Source organism: Lupinus angustifolius, chromosome LG07, assembly GCF_001865875.1.
Source record: "Lupinus angustifolius cultivar Tanjil chromosome LG07, LupAngTanjil_v1.0, whole genome shotgun sequence".
NCBI classification, from domain to species: domain Eukaryota; kingdom Viridiplantae; phylum Streptophyta; class Magnoliopsida; order Fabales; family Fabaceae; genus Lupinus; species Lupinus angustifolius.
Genome location: NC_032015.1, coordinates 12,218,797 through 12,230,331, shown reverse-complemented (window position 1 = coordinate 12,230,331; position 11,535 = coordinate 12,218,797).

The following is an 11,535-nucleotide window of genomic DNA, read 5'->3' as shown; positions in this document are numbered from 1 at the left end:
AATGAGTGTAGGGTGATCCCAATTATGTTCAATGAATAAGTGTTCGTCGTGATTTCGAACACCTTGTCTGACAACGTCAACATCCTCAATCCATTGGCCACGAATCCTAAGCACTTGCAAAGTGTTATTCCTTATTTGGATATTCATAAGCCCGTGAAAGTACTTAAAATTAGTATCTCATTGTTTAAGCCACCTAGATATAATTTTTTTTAAAGAGGAGATTAGGCTACATCGACCTAGCTTTCCAGAAGTCAACCCAAAGCTAAGATCTTTTAAGGATTTCATCTTCGTTATGGTCCATGGATTCACTCTTCCAATCAAGCTTGTGAATCTGACAAGAAGTAGTGTCAATTTTTTTATCAATGTATCCAAAATTCTCCTTGTTCAAGCCCCTCAAGATATTTTTTAACTTCTTGAGTTTCTCCTTAGGACAAACATACTCTATCCAGACGACAATAGATTATCCCATTTCCACTCAACAAAAGTTTCAAACTCCTTATCATAGAACCAAACATTAATCATCCTAAAAGGTTTAGGGCTCCAGTCTTGTTTGTTATCAGAAAGAACAACAACAAGTAATTAGAAACATATATTTTCAGACCTTTATGAATCAAAACAGGTCTAGAAGAATATGTCAAGCCTAGTTTTTCCATCACCTTTGACCAAAGTGAAACACCTTCTAGCAAAAGGAAGGTCTAGAAGATTCAAATTGTTGATGAAAAAAATGAAGTCTTGAATTTCCTTTAGCCGGTCATGTTTTTCACATCCCTTATGCTCCTTAGGTGACTTAACCAAATATTAGTCCCCAACAAAATACCACAATTTCTCATAAGAGTCTTGTCTCTATTGTTCAAGTTTGAGTTGAACCTTCTGCTTTTCGTTGGTGTTGCAAGGACAGTAGACTTTGATTAAATAAAAAAGTTCATTAGAACTCGAACAATTCCCAATGATCCCAAGGTAACCTTTCCCACTTTTCATAAAGATTTTTTGAAATTTATCTCAACGCCAATTGCTAAGCAAGCCACTAGATTTCCAAATTGAGGGTTGGAACTCCCAATCAAAGTTAGAACCATCCCATAATTTTTTGCATAAGTTAAAATCAATTAGTTCTATCTTCGTTTCCTGAATACAAAGGAAAACAATTTTCACCTTCTGAACCGTGGTACTTACAACCCTCTAGCGTTCCATGAACATCTGAAATATTTGTGGAGAAAGGGAACAAGTTGTTTTGTATGGTTTTTAAAGAAATCCCATGCTCTCTTCCTACTCTAATTTCATCTTTTTCTCTCCTTTGAGGAAGGTCTCGTTGTCTCTCTCGTATTCCTCTTTTTTTTTCTCTCTCGTAGTTTTAGATACCTCAAATCCCTAAGATGTTAATCATAAGATAGGATATTCAACTATCATATTATTTTTTCTGCGTTTAAATTATTCAAATACTTATTGTTGGAAATGTCGTTGTGCTTAAACACCACCAGTGATATTCTAGATTTTGGTTGTTGTTATGGTAAATTTACCGCAATTATGAAAAATTATGGTTAATATTGCCATATTTATAACTGTAACTCTAAGTTGAGGCTCCAAAACCACAATATTACACGTATAAAGTGTATTTTAACATAAAAGGATAACAAGATTAGTGACATTCTTACTGTGAATCCTAGGGTGAATTGGATTAGTGGCCTGCACATATTCTCCTATATTGCCAAAGAATTCACACACACGTACACACACACACACACACACACACATATATATATATATATATATATATATATATCATGTCCATAATATCCATATATCATGTCCATAATATCCATATATCTTATAATTAACAGCAAATATCTATTTTGTTCTTACAATTTTTTTACATTTGCGAAAAGTTGGAAACCCCAAAATGGCCCCCAATAATATTAAATATGGTTTAAATTAGTTTTTTTTTTGTATTTTTGTGACCCCTAACAGAGACTATCTTAATCCACATTTATAGTCTTTAAGTACTAGTTTAAATTTCTATTTTTTGAGATCAAATTGATAGACACAAAAATTTTAAGAGCCAAAGTGAATATTCGCTTTTGCAATTAATTTAATAACCTTCTCTTTTTCAGCTTCCTAATTTTCAGAATTTATTACTAATTGTATTCCTTAAATTTTGTTATTTGAAGATTGAAGCATAAAAAATTATCAAATGATGTTTTATTTTCACTAAAAAAACAATGTTATTTATTTCCAAAGAGAGGAGAAAAGGTTCAATCAATTAATAAATGGAAGATAGGCCAAAATGTCAAAAGTTTGATTCTTAGGAGTGATACTTGTTGGAATGGATAACCACACATCCCGATAGAGATTATTTTGTTACCCATAGAGTGAGGGGAACCCTTGGTTATACAAAAAATCGACTTGGAATTTTTAATAAAAATGTAATACGATGTCTTCTCCAAAAGTTATAGGATTTAATTGGTTTAGGTTGGGTTTAACCTAATAAGTTTAGGTGGAAATAGATCACACCACATATTACTTGGCCTATAACAATATTGTCTTCATAATAGAGTTTAACTATCAAGTTAGTGATGGATTGGATTGGTTCCTCTACGCATAGGACAATAGAGAATCAAACCATGAATGAAGAAAGACAAGAGATAAAAAAGCATATTACTTATGTCGCACCTTGATTTTTGGTTATGCAGCCTTTTTAAGTCGTCACTACATTTTTTGTTGCTAAAACATAAAAACTCTCTTTTATGCCAAAATTGGATATAATGGTCATTAAATAATAGTTTTGAGATCAAGAGTCAATTATAGAGTTAGAATGGTATTTTTACCCCGTCCTCCCGTAATAAAACGATACCTTCACTAATTGCATGAATTTTTATACCCTTATATTATATATTAAAATTTAGTTATTAAAACAAAATATTTTCTGTTTTATTTTTTTTGTCTAACAAAAGTTACCTTTGCTCCTACGTACCGTATATGCGCTAGAGAATCAAGACTACGTAGTTCTGGGTTTAAAAATGATTTATTTGAAAATATAATTGGTCAATTACTAAATTTATTCATTTTAAGAGAGTGAAACAGTAAACACTACTGTCTCCATCACATATCATCTCACTCAGATAGAAATGTATATGTTTTTAAAACAATAATAATTAATTTTTATCCATATTAAGAAGGATGAAACAACATAAAGTAACCTATTACTGCATCTCATCTCGAAGATAATATTTTAAGAAATAATGAATGTTTATCCACTATAAGAAGGGTGAAGCTACAGAAACTAATGTCTGCATCATAACACATTCAAAGAGATATTTTTAAACTAATTAAAGTTTATCCACTTTAAGAATAGTTACATGTGCCAAAATTGATATTTAACAACGCTCATTCAACAACGCTCGTGTGTTGAACGTTGTTAAATGTAAGGCGAAAGGGAATCAACAACGCACGGTTAAGTAAGCGCCGTTAAATATGATAGGTGGATATACATTCAACAACGCTTGCTTCAATGATCATTGTCGAATATATGAGTCAAAGATTTAATAGCGCTTAGTGAAGTGAGTGTTGTTGTTTCTTACACATTCAACAATGCTTGTTTCATTGAGCGCTGTTAAAAGTCATACATTCACACATTCAAAATGTTTGCTTCAGTGAGCGTTGTTAAAAGTCATGCACTCACACGTTTAATAGTGCTTGCTTCAGTTAGCGCTGTTAAAAGTTACACATTCAACAACGCTTACTGTAGTGAGCACTGTTAAAAATCATACATTGATACATTCAACAACGATTTTTCAGTGAGCGCTATTAAAAATCACACATTCAACATCAATTGTCTTAGTGAGCATTGCTAAAAAACCATACTTGTATTAGTGAGCGCGAATCTTTGCAGATTTAAAAATAAAACCTCACACATAATACACATATCATCCAGTTTTCTATTTCTCTTATTCTTCTTCTCCTCCATGGTTTACCGTTTTTTTCGCTTTTACTTTTAGTTTATCTCTTCAAACAAGTTATCAGTTTTTTGTTTATCACTTCGAGCATAAGGTGAATCATTATCTTATTTTACCTTATTTATACCTATTTGATCCACTCTTGCTTCTTACATTTATATCTATGTTAAGTGCTTATTTTATATTATAGGAATATGTCTAGGTTGGATCTAGCTAGAGTCTTTTTTGATTTAACAAACTTGTAATCTTTGTTTGTATTTCTTATATTTGGTTATTATTTTTTCATCCTTATTTTCTATGTAAATTTTGATTTGATTCTTATTATATTGAATATGAACTGTCTTTTTGTCGTTGACCAGAAATCATTTTATTTCTTCAGTTAAGGGAGACAAGAAATTCATGGATTAGTCGTCTACATCTTCACCATATTCGTCCCTTTCATTAGTGCATGTAATCTTCTGGATTAATGGATTTGAACTAAGGGACACAAGTTCATGCAATGTTTTAAGAATTGGGTTTTCAGAATGATGTTTCTATTGTCAAATCTCTTCTAAACATGGTGGAATTGAGCATGTTTGTCATGTGTTTGATATAATTTTTGAGATAAATGTTGCCTTATTTAGCAAGTAGACATTTAGCAGCGCTCACTACTGTTAAATGTCTACTTTCAATAGCGCTTTGAATTTAACCATATATTATGTTGTGCTCACATAGGCGGCGCTCGAAAGCATTGTTGAATTACAATTTTAAGTGTTGTTGTTTTGCTATTCTGACGCAATGTTAAGTAGCAGAAACTAATATTCACACCCGTCTCATCTCCAAGAGATATTTTTTAAGAGTTTAAAATCTATGGACTAATAATTTAATTTTTTTACACTATCAACTTATCATCTACCATTGATTTGTATTACTTTTGTTTAAGATACAATAATAGTTAACATATAAATGGTGAATGATTTAGTAATAGTGCAAAAATATTTATATTGTCAGTATATACATATTAAATCCATTTTTAGTAACAAGTGAAATTTTTATTTCGATTATTTTAAATGAAGAAAAAAAATTGCTAAAAAACCATACTTGTATTAGTGAGCGCGAATCTTTGCAGATTTAAAAATAAAACCTCACACATAATACACATATCATCCAGTTTTCTATTTCTCTTATTCTTCTTCTCCTCCATGGTTTACCGTTTTTTTCGCTTTTACTTTTAGTTTATCTCTTCAAACAAGTTATCAGTTTTTTGTTTATCACTTCGAGCATAAGGTGAATCATTATCTTATTTTACCTTATTTATACCTATTTGATCCACTCTTGCTTCTTACATTTATATCTATGTTAAGTGCTTATTTTATATTATAGGAATATGTCTAGGTTGGATCTAGCTAGAGTCTTTTTTGATTTAACAAACTTGTAATCTTTGTTTGTATTTCTTATATTTGGTTATTATTTTTTCATCCTTATTTTCTATGTAAATTTTGATTTGATTCTTATTATATTGAATATGAACTGTCTTTTTGTCGTTGACCAGAAATCATTTTATTTCTTCAGTTAAGGGAGACAAGAAATTCATGGATTAGTCGTCTACATCTTCACCATATTCGTCCCTTTCATTAGTGCATGTAATCTTCTGGATTAATGGATTTGAACTAAGGGACACAAGTTCATGCAATGTTTTAAGAATTGGGTTTTCAGAATGATGTTTCTATTGTCAAATCTCTTCTAAACATGGTGGAATTGAGCATGTTTGTCATGTGTTTGATATAATTTTTGAGATAAATGTTGCCTTATTTAGCAAGTAGACATTTAGCAGCGCTCACTACTGTTAAATGTCTACTTTCAATAGCGCTTTGAATTTAACCATATATTATGTTGTGCTCACATAGGCGGCGCTCGAAAGCATTGTTGAATTACAATTTTAAGTGTTGTTGTTTTGCTATTCTGACGCAATGTTAAGTAGCAGAAACTAATATTCACACCCGTCTCATCTCCAAGAGATATTTTTTAAGAGTTTAAAATCTATGGACTAATAATTTAATTTTTTTACACTATCAACTTATCATCTACCATTGATTTGTATTACTTTTGTTTAAGATACAATAATAGTTAACATACAAATGGTGAATGATTTAGTAATAGTGCAAAAATATTTATATTGTCAGTATATACATATTAAATCCATTTTTAGTAACAAGTGAAATTTTTATTTCGATTATTTTAAATGAAGAAAAAAATATTCTTCTTCTCCTCCATGGTTTACCGTTTTTTTCGCTTTTACTTTTAGTTTATCTCTTCAAACAAGTTATCAGTTTTTTGTTTATCACTTCGAGCATAAGGTGAATCATTATCTTATTTTACCTTATTTATACCTATTTGATCCACTCTTGCTTCTTACATTTATATCTATGTTAAGTGCTTATTTTATATTATAGGAATATGTCTAGGTTGGATCTAGCTAGAGTCTTTTTTGATTTAACAAACTTGTAATCTTTGTTTGTATTTCTTATATTTGGTTATTATTTTTTCATCCTTATTTTCTATGTAAATTTTGATTTGATTCTTATTATATTGAATATGAACTGTCTTTTTGTCGTTGACCAGAAATCATTTTATTTCTTCAGTTAAGGGAGACAAGAAATTCATGGATTAGTCGTCTACATCTTCACCATATTCGTCCCTTTCATTAGTGCATGTAATCTTCTGGATTAATGGATTTGAACTAAGGGACACAAGTTCATGCAATGTTTTAAGAATTGGGTTTTCAGAATGATGTTTCTATTGTCAAATCTCTTCTAAACATGGTGGAATTGAGCATGTTTGTCATGTGTTTGATATAATTTTTGAGATAAATGTTGCCTTATTTAGCAAGTAGACATTTAGCAGCGCTCACTACTGTTAAATGTCTACTTTCAATAGCGCTTTGAATTTAACCATATATTATGTTGTGCTCACATAGGCGGCGCTCGAAAGCATTGTTGAATTACAATTTTAAGTGTTGTTGTTTTGCTATTCTGACGCAATGTTAAGTAGCAGAAACTAATATTCACACCCGTCTCATCTCCAAGAGATATTTTTTAAGAGTTTAAAATCTATGGACTAATAATTTAATTTTTTTACACTATCAACTTATCATCTACCATTGATTTGTATTACTTTTGTTTAAGATACAATAATAGTTAACATACAAATGGTGAATGATTTAGTAATAGTGCAAAAATATTTATATTGTCAGTATATACATATTAAATCCATTTTTAGTAACAAGTGAAATTTTTATTTCGATTATTTTAAATGAAGAAAAAAATATTAAATTCAATGCTTAAAAAACAAAATTTTATCATTAAAAATGAAATTAAAATAAATAATAAAAAGAGAAGATGAAAAAAAAGTACATACTTAAATGTAACATCCGAAAGGAGAGATAAGGGACACAAATATCTTTCTTGTGATTTTTTTCTATTTCTCTTTGTTTCTGTTGTTGTGTGTGGTTGTGCCCAAGCCTCTATTTATAGGATGGTTTTGACACATATTAAAAATAAAAAAGGAATTTCTCTTATTAATGACTCTAATAAATTAAAATGATTATATTATTAATTTTTAGAAATAACCATCAAATATGCAATTAATTGCTTTTATTTATAATTTAGATATTGAGTGTAAGTTTGTTTCAGAAACATCTAAAAGTTCTCTTCTTAATTATATAAATCTGTAAAATATTATTGATATTCATCTACGAGTAAAAGATAATGATTTTACCTTAAAAAAAAGTATTTGGAATGATCTTTTTTGGGTAGAAATTATATAATGACTTTATAAATGCTTTTTCATTACTCATATGCGGGTAAAACTAATCATTTTATTATATAGTCACAGAAATGAATAGGCTGTCTTTTTATTTTTATTAAAAAACGAAATCCAAAGGAAATCACACATGTTTCTTTTATAAATGGATTCTCTCCAATAAGTATATATTAAGTCACTTAAAACCTTTTTAAGTTTTATTTTAGGAAGAAAATGAAATTTGGAGGAAAAAAATAATCTAAAATGGTTTAACACCATTATTGAACCAAATTAGGTGTTCATTAAATACTTTTTTATTTTAATATTAAATTGAAACGAAAAAATGAGAGGGATTTGACTTAGAGGTGATATGTGATCATTATTGATCTCACGAGTTCTCATTAAGTCATTTAAACTCCCATTTTATATGAGTGTAACATCTAAAATTATTTTCTTCCTCAGGTTATTTTTTTCAAATCCAAAGCTTTCTAGTCTGATCAAAAACTTTTTCATGACAGATTTGTTTATATTATCTACATATTTTGATATTTGCTATTATTTATCATTTTGAATATAAAAATATGGATCGGAGAAAATTGAGTATTCACATATTATTTATTATGAGGTCCTAATTCTTTATGGCTGGGGATACTGTAGACCTTTGCACTTCTGTCCCTTCGATAAATGGAGAGGGAGCCTACATTTTGTTTCCTCATGTTGACAAAGACTTAGACAATGACAATAGATAGTGAGTATCTGACCCAAATAAACGAGTCATGTATGAAAAAGGTTCGAGTCAGATCAGAATTTTTTCTTAAGTATGTAAGGCTGATTCTTTTAAAAAAAAAAGCCTAATGTACTTAACAAGCTAAATTTTAGATCATTTATAAAGTTTTCTAATCTAACAAGTGAGTCTATTTAATTAAGTTATATAATTATATTTATATTATATTAATATAACTATGAAATTTTAATATAAGAATTGTATACAAAAATATAATTTTGTTAGTGTTAGATGAATCTATTTAAAAATATGGTTATTAGCCTATTTAATAATAAGCTAACAAGTCAGACTAAAAATTTAAATAGATCATACCCAAGCTAATAACTTTTTTAAACAGGTACACAAATAAAGCTCATGCTTCTCTATGCGATATTGACTTCGCTTATTTAAGGCACAATCTAATCTATTTCTAAGTAAGTATTAAAATCCAATACCTTGGGTTGGATCATTCAATCTTTACTAGCCCGAAGGAAAAAACTATTATCACATTATTATGGATATTAAAATAAAATATGTATATTTTCTAATATGTGTTAAGATAATTCATCACTGTCTTGGTAATAAAGAAATTATTCAGACTTTATTTGTGAGTTTGGAAAATTCTCCGGGAGTAGGAATAACAATAAAAACTGAATCCGTGGGTACCCGCCCAAACCGAACCTGAATTTAACGGGGAAAACCCAATGTGATACGGTTTGGGTTTTACCCGGGTTTAAATTTTGGGTTCAGGTTTGGTATAGCAATGACCCTAACCCGAACCCATCACGAAGTAAGGTAATTCAATTTAAAATTGAAATTTCTATCATTTGCCAATTCTTTTTAACTTCTAATTTTACTTTACATACTATTGGATTTTTAAACATAAAAGAAATGAAATAATACAAGAGAAAATAGAAATGTTAGAGAAAAATTACATGAAAATAATATCATATTTTACTGAATACTTTATCATTTTCGCGTTTTTTTTCGAGTATGGGGATGATATTTTTATTTTCAACCACGTTGAGTTTGGGTTCGGGTTCGAGTTCAGATTTTGAATTTCAGGTTCGGGTTTAAGTATGTGCAAACCCGACCCCGCCCCGTTACCATTCCTATCTGGGAGGAAGGATTAAAAGAATTTAGAATTATTCATTTCCATATCATTATTCATTCCTACTTAATTCTATTTTTTTTAATAAATAAGTGCCATCAGCAACTTCCCAGTAAAATAATGATTCGATTTTTATTAATGTATTCTATTTAGCATACCTACGTTTTAAAATATTAACATTTTTATAGGAGAATATACCTTTGATAAAGTTTAAATACATACATATTTATAATATTCAATTTTTTATATTTTCTGAAAAATGCTCATAAAAATTACTTTATGAAAAATAGTACAGAATAAAAATAATTTGTTAAAATGCTTAACAATTTCTCCAATAATTTTCATAAATGTAAAAAAATGTATTTAAATATCGTTCTTTAAAACAGGGATATTTAAAATCCAAAAAAAGACATTTAAATTAGAGGTTTGAAGGGAAATTGGTTGAATGCATTTATTGAAAATCATAAAAATAATTGAGAATGAATAAAATAATAGGAATCCAGAGTAGAAGAAAGAGAAAGATATTAATCATTTATTAATAAAATGAGAAAAATGGGATGTCATTTATTAATTATTTTGATTTATTTTAATCCGACTATTATTGAATATGCATGATGTACAATGTATCGACTTTTAAGGTTTTGAAGTAATTATTTCCCTCGTTGGTGCAATTTAGATAGAGTATAACTTAATCTGAGAGTAAATAGATTATAGCCATCCATTTTGCCACAATTATAGCCATGTATTTTTGCCACAATCATGGTTAAACATTGATGGTTGAACTACTATTTTTCTAATTTTATAATGTGTATAGGTTACGGGGAGAAAAGGGAGTCATGCAAATCTAGATAAATGGGAATTTCATTTGGGAAAGATATTTTTGAAAATGGAGCATCCTTCAAGGTGGATATGTGTAAAAGCCAAATTATATCAATGACGAAGCTTTTAACGTTGCTGATGACAAATCAATAAGATCATTATAAGTTCATCAGGTGCATTAGGATGTAGTTAAATCTATTTACGTTGAACTTTAAAATAGAGCAGTGATCTATCAAATATAAGTAGGATTAAAACTCGATTATTGTTATTGATAACAAATATAAACATAATAAATGTTGGGAAATCATGCTCCAAATGTATTGGATTCTACACCAAAGTCTACGTTTGGATTTACAAGCCTAATTATAAATTGAGAATTATTTCAACAGAAAGCTTATATAATTTATACTTAAATATCATATATAGAAATTGTTGAAGTTTGAAGAACCAGAAGCTTGTTTGCTTCTACTGGTTTTGTTGCAGAAAGACAAAAAGAAAGTAATGAAGAAGAAAAGGAAGTCGTGTATAGAGAAGAGAAGAATTGGAGTTGTGTGTGTGAGAGAATTATTGAAGAAGGAATGAATGAAAATGAATAGGAAGTAAATCTTGCAAAATGAATGATCAAAACTGAATCATTCCTCTTTTAGAATGCATTAACTACTTTTTGAATTACAACCTTCTATTTATTGAAGGATTACAACCAACTTTTCAATTAGCAATGAATTACAATTTAACACACCCCCTTAATTCATGCTATCTATACTAACAACACCTAATTGATTCCTTTGCCTTTCGAAATCACTCCTCTTCAAAGGCTTTGTTAATATGTCAGCTAGTTGCTCACTTGATTTGCAGAAAACCAAGCTTAATTTGTTCTTCTCCACTTGATCTCTTATGAAATGGTATTTGGTCTCTATATGCTTGCTTCTTCCATGAGCTACTGGATTCTTTGCCAAGTTTATTGCTGATTTGTTGTCAACGAATATCACCATTGGCTCATCATTCTGCAATCCCAATTCCATGAGTAGTGCCTTCAACCATAGAGCTTGTTGTCCACCAAAACATGCTGATATATACTCAGCTTCACAGGAAGAGAGTGCAACCACTTTCTGTTT